Source organism: Lissotriton vulgaris, chromosome 5, assembly GCF_964263255.1.
Source record: "Lissotriton vulgaris chromosome 5, aLisVul1.2, whole genome shotgun sequence".
NCBI lineage: Eukaryota > Metazoa > Chordata > Amphibia > Caudata > Salamandridae > Lissotriton > Lissotriton vulgaris.
In genome coordinates, this window is record NC_141693.1 from 404,602,173 (window position 1) to 404,616,897 (window position 14,725).

The following is a 14,725-nucleotide window of genomic DNA, read 5'->3' on the forward strand; positions in this document are numbered from 1 at the left end:
CACATATTTCTGTTTCAAGTTCAGGCAATATGTTTAATGTTCAGGCAATTCAATGAATTTAAATAAATCAGAAAACGCACAGTTCTGCTCAGGGTTGGCACTCTACACTGTAGATCTGATGGTCACCACCATCCTTAAGCAGAAACTTGTTGTATCAAACTCCATCGTCAACACATACACGTCAGGCCATCATAGAAGCCCGTTTTTTTACTGCGGTTTTCATAGGTTGAATAAGAAAATAAAGGTCCACTAAAATAACTTTTGTTCATAAGCAACATTAGTATTAATATTATTTATGAAGAACTTTTAGACAAACTATCAAAACAGGCATTACAAATGTATACAATGAAAAATTAGGATAGTTCATGAAATAACTCACTTTTGCGTCATGCTTTTTAAAGAATAGGGTAATTATGATTGTATTTTCTTCTAAACAGTTGAATATGGCAACTGACTGTAAAGGAAGGGTCTGGGGCGGTATACACCTGTTACAACGCAACTTTTACAACTACCTACTGTTACAACGCAACTTTTACAACGCATACCATTACAACGCATTGCGCTGGGGGGCGCTCTAGGATAGGGAATAAGTATAATTTACTATCCAACACCTTCCCTAGTGTCCACGGGGACTGGAGTTAGAATAGTAAATTATACTTACCACTATCCAGCACCTCAAAGCGCTATGCGTTGTAATGGTATGCGTTGTAATGGTCGCGTTGTAACAGTAGATAGTCGTAATGGTATGCGTTGTAACATGGTACATCCGTCTGGGGCGCCACAAGAAAGCTAAAAGAAGAATAAGTCAAGGTTGCACGTATAATTAATTAAAGTAATGATGGAACACTGAAAGAAAATTCAGGCAGCACAAGAAAGAGTGACAGAAAAGAAAATGCTCTTGGATTTGAAGCACTGAGCAAGAGGTGGTGAGCAACCAAATCAATTTGAAGAGTGGAAAGGGGAACTCGAAACTTGGGGAACCCTCCATGTTAGTGGTGCACTTGTCTTTTTCCAACAGGCTTAGAAAGTGGGAGAACAGAGTTACCAACAAACCCAAAAGAGTTGAAGCCAAGATGTCGAGCGACCAAAGGCGAGAACTCGAATGTTGAGGACCCCAGTTGGCGGAAGCGGACTGAAGGACAAAGATGCTTTTTTTTTTTTTAAACCGTTATTGTACCTTCACATAGTTACACAGCAGTTTGCCTACAACCCCGAGGGGCCGGCCGCTAATAAAGAGCAGTGATAGCCATGCATAATAGAAGTCCACACAGTAGTCACGTTGCTACCGTAAAGAGGCGCATCACAAAATCGAGTGTAAGGTATTTAGCCAATATCACGTTACAAGTTAAGTAAGGTTTTGTTTTTTGTTTTTTATGAAAATAACAAAAAGAACAATCAGGAAATCACAATACGGTCAAATAAAAGTAATGGTGCGGTTTAGCTGTACGAAAGATTCATATGGCAGTACATGTTGCTATTTATTGTTTGGAGACCCTACCCGAAGTGACAAAGATGGTTTTTAAAGAGGCAGTGGATGAGAGATCAGAAAAAAAAATCAATACAGAGCAATTCTGCGACAACTCAGAGGAACGGAGTAGGATGAATGACGATACAAAGTTAAGAGAGAGTTAAAAACAGAGATGGGGGCGACATACAGACCTTTTAAGAAGAACTCAGTTAACCGCAGATACTAATATGCGATCTAGAGTGGCACCTTCAGTGTGAATGAAATAAGAGGGAACGGAAGTGTTGCGTTTGTGATTACAAATTAACATTGTTGCGATTGGTGACTTTGATTACTGAAATCAACAAACAGAAACAAGAATTCAAATGAGCTAGGATACCGGAGCTGGGTGTCTTTAATTGAATATGATAAAGAGCCTAGAAAAAATACAGAAAAACATGATGTAAAGTTTAAAAAAGATGCAGAGCAGAGACAGAAAAATCATGGCTGAAGTTGTTAAGGGAGTTCCTGCAGCAAAGTTTCTAAATAGATTAAGTGTGCCTTCCTTCACTGCCTTAAGGAGTGTACCCTAACTGCAGGATCACACACACATGGCTTTGAATGCACAGTGAGGCCCAGAGGTTATGTGGAGCGTAGGAATTCCCCAAGGTCCAGGCAGCAGACCTTCGGTCAACAAGGAGAACAGAGGACCAAGAGGAGGAAGTAGTAAACTAAAGGATCAGAAGGTGAATGGCAGTCATGTGCTGGGACCTTTTAAAAGGTGGGCCTGCAGGAGAAGTGGGCATCTTGCTACTCTGTGGGGAGAGGAATGGGTACACAAGGGACCACGGTGGTTAGTATGTGGAACAGATGACAAATAAGTTGCACCGCAGGGCATTCAGAACCTCAAAAGAGAATGATGCAGTTCACACCATGAAAGCTACAAGGCTCAATTTCACTCTTTGAAATTGTCTATAAACACTATGGCCCAGGGTGTCAAGACAGTCCCTACAATTTTAGGAACATTCCCTTTTAGACTGTGTAACAAACAAGACGTTCCCGTGTAAGGATGAGGAGCTTGACCGTACAGCTGTCCAGGTTTGTAGTGTTTCTGGCACAATGTTTAAATTTTTTTAGGTTATAATATGTAATAATGGGATTCTAAGAAATTCTCTGGACACTCTTCGATGGCAACAGGGTTTTGGAAGTATACCCAGCAGGGTGGCAATTGTTGTTCATTCACTCATTCCATGAGTGACATGCTTCAAGGAAGCACCCACAGAGTAAAGGCTATAATCAGACAGTGCTGTTAAGAGGGTTATGTCAAGTGTTTTTTGAAGAGTCAATCTGAAAGAAACTTGATTTGGGAATGGAAAAAAACATGTTCTATTTAGGAAGAATCTCCCACAAATTAGCTACACTGGAGGTGTCTTTTATTTATGGATCATTTATGCACTTGTAAGACATGGTCTGCTGTCATTTTATCAACCACTATATTGGTGTAATTTACATTTTCATCTATTTCAGAACTGTGTACTTTTGTCTTTATTCAGAATTTTAAAAAACTTTATTGGGGAGAAATCATGCTGATTAAGTTCTAATGCTGTTTGTACATTTACAGGATTATCACTTACAATAGCGTCATCATTGGACCACCTTCTTTGAATGGGTGTCCGCCGATGGGGGGCACCTTAGCACACATAGCGGGGACTTTTATACTGCCAACAGAGAGTACTACTCAAGCCATTAGCGAAATTACTCACTCGCAGCAAGCTATTTTACTCGTTTAAGGCTCTTATGAACGGAAGCAAGGCTACAGATATTGCAGTAGGGGACCACCTTATGCCTTGAGAACATTGAATGGTGTTTTCAATCTGAGAACCAGGTTGAGATAACACATACTGAAGTGATGACCCATAATATCAGAATGGATAACACATACTGAAGTGAAAACCCATAATATCAGAATGGATAACTTCAATGATGCAAGGGGTTTTCTTTAGTAGGTCTAACAGGAGAACTACCACATGGATGGGAAGAAAGCAGTAGGAGTAAACATCAAAGAGGCCAGAATGGAAGCCGCATAGCAGTATGGCAGGAGAGTAGGGCAAGAGAGGGGGTGAAGTCACAATTAGACTTAAGCAGCTGGGATGGGAGGGACAAACAAGCCTATTCACGGAACACAAGAAAGCAGCAGGATAGTCAAACTTTTGTAGAAGCAGCAAAGGAGTGATGATGTTTAGCGGTATCCAACAATGGTATGAAAGAAAAGAGATATTTGTCAAATTCTTGAGGCAAGGAGATGAACATTGCCTTATTTTTTTTATTTATTTATTTATATTCTTGTATAGCGCAGGACTCGACCCCCGTAGGGGTATCTCCGCGCTTGTGCTTCTACCAGAAAAGCCCAATCAAAATGTTTACGCTGTGGAGTGGCTGATCTTTTAGGATGTAGAGAATAGATGGGTTTTTAAAGACTTCCTAAAAGACTGAAGGTTAGTGGTTTGTTTCAGAGTGGGAGGGAGGGAGTTCCAGAGAATGGGGCCTTTATAGAAGAGGGCTCAACCTCCTTGTCTAGCTCTCTTGACTCTAGGAACCTGGAGTAGCTGCTGACTACTGGAACGCAAGGAGCGTCCTGGGCGGTAGAGGTTGAATTTTTCAATCAGATATTTGGGGCCTGTGCCAAACAAACACCTATTTATGGTGCAGCAGATTTTGAATTTGACACGTTGCCTAATCGGCAGCCAGTGGAGTTGGCCAGAAGGGGACGTGATTGGGTCCTAGGTTGGGCATTGAGAACAAGTCTCGCCACAGTATTCTGCACCATGTGTAATCTATTTAGTTGTTCCTCATTGGCCGAGATGTACAGGCCATTACAATAGTCAAGTCTACTGATCACTAGGGTCTGAACCAGAGTCTTCCTGTAGTTGTCAGGCAGGAATGGGAAAACTCGGCGTAAGAGTCCGATGACAAGGAAACAGGATCCAGCAACTTGACTAGTGTGTTCTTTCAACAGTAGTGCCTGATCTAACCGTACTCCGAGGTTTTTTACAGACTGTTTCGGGTTAGGTGTAGGTCCAAGATCCGAGGGACACCATTCTGGAGACCACAGAGGAGTGGCCTCTCCGAACAGCATGACCTCAGTCTTGCCTACACTGCACTGGAGGCAATTTGAGGCCATCCAGTCCGACACTGCCCTCATGCCGTCCGCAAAAGATTTTTGTAATGTGGGGGTGAGGGAAAAGGGAACAGGAGTTGGGTGTCGTCAGCGTATGAAATCGGGGTGAACCCGTATGCTCTTACAATGTCTGCCAAGGGGGCCACGTACACATTGAAGAGTGTCGGGCTTAGGCATGAGCCCTGTGGCACTCCCTTGGTGAGCTCCCTTGAGATGGAATAGTGGGAGCCCAATCTGACTCCTTGCAGGCGACCTGAGAGAAAACTCTCCAACCAGGACAGAGCCATGCTTCCTATGCCCACCTCTCTCAAACGCCCGAGAAGTATCTCGTGTGACACCGTGTCGAAGGCAGCGGATAGGTCTAACAGCACCAGAATCATGGAACCCCCTCCATCCAGTGACATCCTGATGTTATCGGTCACATAAAGGAGGGCAGATTCGGTGCTGTGATGCGGTCTAAACCCGGATTGAGAGTGGTCTAGACCTTCCACTGTCTCGATGTAGTTAGAAAGATGGGTGTTCACATGCCTCTCGGTCATTTTGCTGAGGTATGGCAGGAGAGAGATGGGTCAGAGGTTTGAAAGATCAGTCCATGGAAGTGCTGCGTTCTTATGAATGGGGTTCACCACCGCCTTCTTCCACTCCATAGGCACCTGTACTTCCTTTAAAGAAAGGTTTATGACTGATTGAATTTGAGGCCCAAGCAGAGTGCTCAGGCGACCATTTTTGCAGGCAAAAAATCATCAGGGGAACCTGATTTTATGTGGCTAATGAGGAGAGGTAGGTCTGAATCACTAACTGCCGGGAAGGTCAAAAGTGAATTGTGTCCACGTGCGGGAGAAAAGGGGAGAGTTAAGATGTTGTTCCCTTGACTGGGGGCCTTCATTATTTTATCATAAATCAGGTTGATCTTATTTTCGAAAAACAAAGAAATGTCATTGCATAAGGACTGGGAAAATTCATCGGGGCTTACGCAGGCCTCTGGTTTAGTGAAAGCCTGTAAGATTTTAAATAGTTCCTTAGAGGAGTTGCCTGCCTCTGCGAGTTGCTGCGTAAGACTGTTCTTTCTGGCCAGCTTTATGTTTTTATAATATTTTGTTTGGGCGTCTTGATATGTTTTCTTATTTTCTTCTGTTCGGGCTTTCCTCCATATTTTTTCTACCCTTCTACATCCCTGTTTCTCTGTTCTTAATGCTTCAGTGTACCATATTTCTTGCTTAGAGGAGGGGTATTGTTTGTGCAGTTTTAGAGGGGCTAGTGTGTCAATTGCTTCTTTAAGCAAATTGTTGAGTTTAGATAATGCGGACTCCACATTATCCGTATCAGTTACAATTGGCCGTTTCAACACCCTATGCATCTCTTCCGCCGTAACTTTGTGCCACTGACGGCGCCAGATTGGCGGGAGAGTGTTTTTTTGTTGGGGTTTGTTCATGCCCAGTAAAGAGAATTCCACTAAGAATTGGTCAGACCAGTTAATCTGAGCTGCAGGTTGACATCGTACTTTGGGGCAGTTTGAAAAAATTAGATCCAAAGAGTGACCCCCTATATGCGTGGGTCCACTATTATGTAGTTCTAGACCTAAGGTGGATAAGTCTGCGAGCAGGGATTGGGTTTCTGGATGTGTGGGGATGTCAACGTGAATGTTAAAATCTCCGAGAAGAATAAAATCTTCCTTTGCTTTGAAATGTGGGGCTAGCAGCTCCAAAAGGGAGATAGTGAAGGCCGGATTGGGTCCCGGAGGGCGGTAAACTAATGCTCCTTTCCAGAAGGTTTTTGCGGCTGAGCTAATCTTAAAAATCATTGTTTCTAATTGTGAGCTCTATTTTTCTTCTAGTATAGTGCCTTTCAGATGTTCTTTGTACAAGATTGCCAGCCCGCCTCCTATTTTGTCCGGGCGATCTAGATGTAAAAATGTATATCCTAAGGGGACCCCTAATGCTATTACTGGGACATTATGGGGTTTTAGCCAGGTTTCCGTTAGGAAGCATATGTCAGGCTGCAGTGTGTGTACAAGGTCCAATACTTCCAGGTAGTGTTTGGGGAGGGAACGTACATTCAGGAGAAAGCTTTTTAAGCCATTTGATGATGTGGTTTTCACTTTCTTTGACCTGAGGGTCAGGTTATCATGAGATGCTTGATAGTGACAGTTTAAACAGGAAAAAGGTCCTTCTGGACATGGCCAGGGCTCTTTTATGCATCCTTTCAATGAAGGTGACCGTAAGTTTAATAAGGTCTGGGAAGAGTACCTGAGTTTACCCGTCCTTTCCCGAGATGGTTTGGGAAGAGTAGAGACCATGGCCCCTAGCCCCGTCCTGTCGCAGACGGGCAGCTCTTTGGCTGCTCTTTGGCTGCTCTTTGGCTGCTCTTTGGCTGCACGCGACCGCTGCGCGCTCGGTAGGGGGCGAGGGCTAAATAGCCTTGATGGAAAACCACTACAGCGCTAACCGCTCCAGTGATTGCCGGAAGTACCTTGCTCTCACCTGACCCGCCCTCCGCACAACGGTACTAGTTACCCTGTCGGAACGGGCGGGCAGGAAAGAAAGTTGAGCCGAGGCTTCCCCGCTGCTTTTAGTAAGTGATTCCCCTCCTATTAATCAGGTATGGAGAAACACAGTAGCACTCTATAAGTGCCGATTCTGGCGTGATATCAATTCATCACAACACAGAATAAAATTTTTTAAAACTCATCAGATCGCAAAATACAATGGGGTTAAAATTCTATCACTGGCACAGCATAGAGCGTAATTAGGCAAATGAGGTTGAAGCAAGCGGATCGGGGACACTGCCACCGTCACCTTACCGCTTAGGTTGGTTCAATTAATTTAGCACGTGCATGTCTAAATTATGAGGCTAAATTGTAAAGTATGCAAATATGAAGAACAACACCAGTAAAAAAACATTACTTTTTCACAGTATTTGCAAGAGAAAGTAATGGGAAATTCTTCCAGATTAAATATGAACCAAACGATATGGAGATTTCCCTTTCCTTTTTCAGAGAAGAAAAGTTATATTGCAGCTCGGCAACAGCATCATTACCATGGCAATAGAGCTAGATGGGATACCTGGAGGGCCTTCCTGAGGTGTGGACACACTCATAGCAACAATGCGCATTCGCTATGTGGAGGTAGGTTGGCTTAAGGCAAATTTATTGACTTAATTATGTTTTCTTGGTGGTAATACTTCTTTGAACACTTGAGAGTATGTCATTGGGAGGTGTAGCAGGGAGCCCTTTGTTTCAGTTTGATGTGTTTGCTCAGAGGACTTCGGCATCGGGTACCTCTGAAACTAGGATGGGCCATGAGATGGGCCTACAGCTTTCCCTAGCCATAAACGCATCCGAAAAGGTGAGCTTTGAACTCTGTTTGGTTTGAGCCTTCGAACCTTGATTTCACAAGACTGCTTGTTATTTTCTGGTCGAAAATAAAGCCAGTACAGGGAGTTTGACCTCAGGCATCCAGTTAGCTACTTGTCAGAAGACTTTGGAGAAGTAATCTAGATCCCTAACTTGTAGAGTGTTTTTCACCATTAGCAAAGTTTAGTACGTCTGTTATTGATAGGGCTTTTGATGATCGGTTGATGTCATCAGTTTGGCAAAGCCCATGGTTGAAATCAAATGCACGATTCTGTGTCATTTGTAGTTTACATATAATTTTTCAATAGTAATCCACTGTAGAACAGATTGCAATAGTCGAGTTTTGAAAGCACTATTGCGGGAACCAGGCTAATACTTTCTACAAGGGACAAACAGCAGAGGAGGCACTGGAAAAGTCATAGGTTGTAGATTATCACATGTGTTAGAAAGTCATCCTTATGCCCTGTTCACACCAATTGTTTGCTGAATGATACTGGTGGTGACTGTATCCTGGGCTCTGCTAACCAGGCCTATGGCCAGTGCTATTTTTTAGAAGGTACATGTAATAGGGTACACTTACAATTGGCAGTGACAGATCCTATAAGTCCTTAGTAGATAATAGTGCTGGGGGAGCAGTCTACCTATAAGTCACTAGTATATAATAGGGCATGGAGGTTTAGAGGCCCAGAAGATTACCTGCACTTGCATGTGTGCCTGCTGTCTTTTAAAGGCAGTCCTGCCTTGCAGGCTGTCTTTAAAAGTAAATTCTCACAATTGGTATTAGCAGACCCTATAAGTCCCTAGTATATAATAGGGCATGGACGTTTAGAGGTCCAGCAGATTTCCTGCACTTGCATGTGTGCACTGCTGAGCGTCTGCTGTCATTTTAAAGTAAAGTAAATTGAGTGCAAACTCGACTTTGGTGGTATGGGCACTTTAAAAGTGATAATCTACCTTATTTTGACATATTAGGCAACACCAACGTCTCCCTAGGTGTCCCAGGGGTGAGGGCCATTGAATTATAAGCAGGGACATTAGAAAATATGTTTTATATGACCCATTATGACCCATTATAGATACTTAGCTCAATAGGCTAACATAGCAATATTTTATTTAGGTATAACTATTGCTAGGAAAGTAGTAAAATATCATATCGTTCAAGGACTTAAACGATTGGTATTGATAAAGTCAACAACTTGCAACTGTTGAATTTATCATAACTAGTACAGAAGAGAAGTTATAGAACCTTCTTTTCTGTAAACCAAAATCCAGCCTTCTAGTGGTCTCAATCAATCAATCAATCAAAGACATTTATAGAGCGCGCTACCTACCCGTAGGGTCTCGAGGCGCTTTGGGGGGGGGTGGGGGGGTGGGGGGGGGGGTGCCGCTACTGCTCGAACAGCCAGGTCTTGAGCTTCTTCCTGAAGGAGAGGTGGTCTTGGGTCAGGCGCAGGTCGGCCGGGAGGGAGTTCCAGGTCTTGGCGGCCAGGTAGGAGAAGGACCTTCCTCCTGTAGTGGCTCTGCGGATGCGTGGGACGGCGGCGAGGGCATGGCTGGCGGATCGGAGGTGGCGTTTGGGAGCGTAGAAGTTGATTCGGTTGTTGAGGTAGCTCGGGCCTTGGTCGTGGAGAGCTTTGTGTGCGTGGGTAAGGAGGCGGAAGGTGATTCTCTTGTTGACCGGGAGCCAGTGCAGGTCTCTTAGGTGTCCGGAGATGTGGCTGTGTCGTGGGATGTCGAGGATGAGTCTGGCTGAGGCGTTCTGGATGCGCTGGAGCCTCTTCTGGATCTTGGCGGTGGTTCCGGCGTAGAGTGCGTTGCCGTAGTCCAGTCGGCTGGTGACGAGGGCCTGGGTGACGGTCTTCCTGGTCTCTGTGGGGATCCACCAGAAGATCTTCCGCAGCATGCGCAGGATGTTGAAGCATGACGAGGAGACGGCGTTGACTTGCCTGGTCATGGAGAGGGAGGAGTCCAAGATGAAACCCAGGTTGCGTGCGTGGTCCGTCGGTTTGGGTGCGTGCCCAGGGCGGGGGGCCACCAGGAGTCGTCCCAGGCGGAGGGCGAGGAGCCCAGGATGAGGACCTCCGTCTTATCTGTGTTCAGCTTCAGGCGGCTCGTCGTCATCCACTCGGCTACCTCTCTCATCCCCTCGTGCAGGTTGGCTCTGGCGGTGGCGGGGTCGTTGGTCAGGGAGAGGATCAGCTGGGTGTCGTAGGCGTAGGAGATTATGTTGAGGTTGTGTTGGCGTGCGATGGCCGCGAGGGGGCTCATGTAGACGTTGAAGTCTCTGCTGATTTGTCAGCCTTAACAGGCTTAGCCAGGCTGCTTTGATTAGGTGATAAGTGACCTGGCCAGAGTACAAGTTATCTGATGCAGAGCGCTCTGGAGCTGAGGAGGATGGTTCCTTCAAAGGGGGCTGGGTAAATCAAACTGAGTTCAAAGAGAGAGCAGATCGGTAAGAAATGCTAGGCCAACCTACCCCCACATTCTATGCTCCAGGAAGATGGCAGGCTTATGACAGGAATTTGCAGAGATCAAGGGGAAGAGAGCTAATGGAAATGAGCAACGCTGTGGGTTGGTTTAGCTCACTCCTACACCTCTGAAAATAAATTTTCAATGCTGGATTTTGGAAGTGCAGTGCTTTGTGAGACAAGAAGATGCCACACTTTGGAGGAAGTTGTAATACTTTTGGGTGGCACCCAGCATCTCAGTGCACAAAGGTGCCCCCCGCTTGTCACTCCAGAACACTGAATAAATATGTGAAAGCTGCATAGTCTATAAGATCTGCTGCCTGAAACTACAAGGAAAAGAAGGGATGCCCTGCTGGAATCTGGATTTGCACCCAAAGGCCTGTACTCTGAATGACTGCACCTTCTGCACAATCAGGTAATACAGCCCTGGGGACTGTGCCTTGCTTCAAGAAGGATTAAGGAGTGGACTCCCAGAAAGCTACAGGTTTACAGAGCCCACATGCATCATCTCCACCAAAAGTCCCCATCCTGAAGGGGGTCCAGTGGACTTTTAAGGATTTGGCCAGGTGCATTGTCTTAATTGTGAGCCAGACATCCTAGAGACCCTCTAGGAGATTCCAGACTATTGGATTGGTGATTTGGACACTTTGAACCTACAAGGAGACCCTCAGGAAGCACCTCTGGAAGTTTGGAGACGTTTGGAAAACTTTGGTGAAAAAGCTCCGACCCAATGAGAGTCAAACTGACTACCTTCAACCACAACCCGGTCAGAGTTTCAGGTTCATCTTGCTGAAAGCTCCAAACTTCCAGGATTTGACCGGGCCACGTGGAAAGTCAAGCACGGAAACCCTATCCGAATCTGGCCTGCTGTGGAGAGTCCTGTGACATCGGAAGAAAAAGCTCCAGAAAAGTTTTAAAGTGTAAAGGTAAAATTTTGACCGGGACCTATTGCTTAGTGTATCAGCCCAGAGCTCCACTGCGGTTGGCCTCAAACTTTGATTTTGTGACCAGATTTTCCAGAGTGGCGCTATATGTTTTTACGCACTATAAAGTGGTTAATCTTTAAAAATTCATATCTACAGTTCCCCATGTTGAATTTTTTTCATTTTGGTGTCTATTTGTTCATAAAAATATTACCCATTTTTGTAAATTGCTGTGGGGTCTTTATTTTGTGTTGTGTCTTACTTATTTGATGTTTTGGTGTTTTTAAATGCTTTACAACCCTGTCTTATAATTTACTGAACATTTACTGGACCCTATACAGTGGTGGTGGCATTATTACTAGTAGTACGTGCGTACCTTCCCTATCAATAACCACCTTTCCAACAATCTTGATAACTGGCATTTGGGAAATGAATGCCACTCAGTGGCGTAGCTAGCCCTTATGCCACTTGTGGCGGTCACTGATTTTGCCGCCCGGTGGCCACATGAAAGAGCAGGGCGCTGGTGTTTTTTGCGTTGCCACCTGTGATGGCGGCATGATGGGGCTGGGGTGGCCGCCGCCCCCCAAAACCTGTGCCGCATGGAGCAGACCATCCCCAATCCCTCCCTCGCTACGTCACAAATGCCTTCATATGGACGCACTTAAGCACCCAGGAGCAAGTACAAAAAATTGGCAAGAGTATACACATAAAATGACCACTAGAACTCCTCCAAAATGTCAAAGTAGATACCATTCAATTGCTGTTGAGATAGCAGACCAATTACACTCTGGAGCACATATTGTATATGCTTCAGTACTTTGCCTAAAAACGTCATTAAATTACAACTTGATGATAAGGTATTACCAGCATTTGCTACAGTCAGTAAGAAAGGCTTCAGACCTCATACTCTGAGATTTAGAACTGGTTGCTTATATAAAGTACACATACATAACACACTCACAAAAATATAATAGATCCTTATATAGGAACCCTTAGTATATCAGCTGGATAGAGGAAACAAGTTGACTCTTAAGACGTGCTCATCTTTTACTTCACCCTCACAATACAGAGATGTGTGGATGCCCCTATGCAAAATGTCAGTCACCAGCCAGCATTACTTTATTTCCAGTGTATACAGTTAATTTACAGGATTTCATATTATGCCCTATCCTTCAATAAAAATCTAGCATTTTATTGCATGTACAGTTTCATCACTACATCCTGATGTACAGAATATTGTTTGGTTATAAAATGAAGAGATTAAGAATTTTGAAACCAGGGGAAAGGAAAAGAGGACTGACAGTAAACATGCAATAATAAATGATGACTCTTGTATCTTAAATGGAATTATTCATTACTTTTATCGATTGATTTTGTGCCTTGGTTTTTTCATTGCAAATTATTTCTAATACAGATTTACTCATATTATTATTTTGTGTTTTACTATATAAATGTTACTGGGTATACCTGAAACAAGAGTGAACTGTATAAACATCAGGGAGTTCAAAAGTAACCTCCAAAAAGGCATTTTGCACAAATGTAAAAAACAACTCCCCAGATGTCATGGCTAAAATGAATAGCAGTGAGGTGAGATGTAAGGGATTAACAATACTAAAACAACAACAGTAAGGCTGGAGTTCTAGTAGAGTGTGTGAAGTCTAAAGTGTCTGATAGAAGAAGTTAGTTGATGGCCCATATTTATTATCATATACTTTATTTCTACAAAACAGGCTTTTAGCACCTTTTTTTGAAATATTTGTGGCACTTGCATCCTGGTGGTAGTTAAATACTGAAAGATGCACTTATTTCAGAATTGTAGGTAGACCAGGGAGGCTTTACAGTTTAAGAAAGAATTCTCACTCTCTGCTTATGTTTGTACACTTAGGTGCTGCAGCTGAGCCAATGGCAGCAGATCATTACAAAGGATAGGAAGACTCAAACTGTAGTTCCTTTTTTTAGTAGACTTGGTATCTTATACAACAATGTTTTCCACTTATTAGCAGTTTTACAAACCATACGCATCAACGGCAGAAGAAATGAAACTAACCTTTACCAATGGCAGTGCAAAATCTATTCTATCAGGATATTAGGAGACAGAGTTTAAATCAGGCAATGTGATTCACATGAATGACTGGGAAACCCTCTCCACATAAAACAAACATCAGATAATAACAGCAATGCCTGGGGCATGATAAACAAATAACATTGAGGGTAATCAGCTTCCGTAATCCTCATATTCATTAATGAACTAGATATTATTACATGACTTTTTATTTATTTATTTATTTTAGAAATGATTAGTCACATATCACATGGAAATGCTTGGAGATTAGTTTAGTCTAATCATTAATGCTGCCAAAAGACTGTTGGAAGTAATGCTGGCTGAGCCTCTGGCTAAGGAGACCAACATGGAAAGAATAGTGCAAATAACTACACACAAATGATTGGAAGAAGTCAACAAAGAAATGGCTGAATTTAAGAATTTTCTGACACATCTAAAGTAACCAAACCTACCAGAGAAGATTACTATAACAATCCCCAGTATTAAACAAAGAGGAGCCAGAACAGTTAGAGAAGCCAATCTATACCACAAAAATGCACTTTCAGTTAGTTGAAGGTAGTAGTGGAATGAAAAACCAAGCAAATATAATGGACTAGTTTCATATTCAGTTTTGCCATGTGACTACCAATGCAGGAACTAACAATAATGTGGACAAGGAACTTTTTAGGAAATGTTCAGGGAAGAGCGAAGAAACCAAAAACAAATTTAAGTCAGTATGGAGTCAATAATGAAACGCAGATGAAAGGGATTTCAGCAGAACAAGCATGAAACCTAAGCATGTACAAAGATATTTTAACAATTTACTAAAAAGAGAACATCTAGCCCTAAAAAGCTTAAAACATGTAAACGATATAGCGATCAAACAAGTTGAGAATCGAGGAGTCATAGTGGAACAAGATTCCACAGTTTATAGAAATTAATGTCTGAGACTTATAACCGACAAGCAGAGCTGCAAATATATCTGGTGATCCCACAAAGTCAATTCAGAAAGTAATAACCTCCATAGTTGAAGAAGCAAAAGTTACGGACCAAACAGCCAGAACAGAAATTGATTTCCTTAACTTGGAAAATCTGAGAATTGCTTACTTTTATAGCTCAACAAAAATCCATTAAGAAACCTACCACCCCCAGCAGACCAGCTGTGTCAGGTATAGGTTCTATATTAGATCCCTTATTGCAATTTGCTCTGTTCTTTTTAAAACACATGCCTGACTTTAATACGACATGAAAGAAACTTTGAACTTTCAAACTTGATTCCAAGTTACAGCTACATAGCAGCAGGGATGTAGAGGCATTGC

The 14,725-nt window shown here is 43.2% G+C and overlaps 1 protein-coding gene across 9 annotated transcripts in view; it reads right to left on the reverse strand.

Annotated features, from left to right (window-relative positions):
* ANK3 (ankyrin 3) overlaps positions 1-14,725 on the reverse strand; it is a 2,005,091-nt gene that overhangs the window by 547,318 nt on the left and 1,443,048 nt on the right. The gene's annotated exons all lie outside the window — the stretch shown is intronic.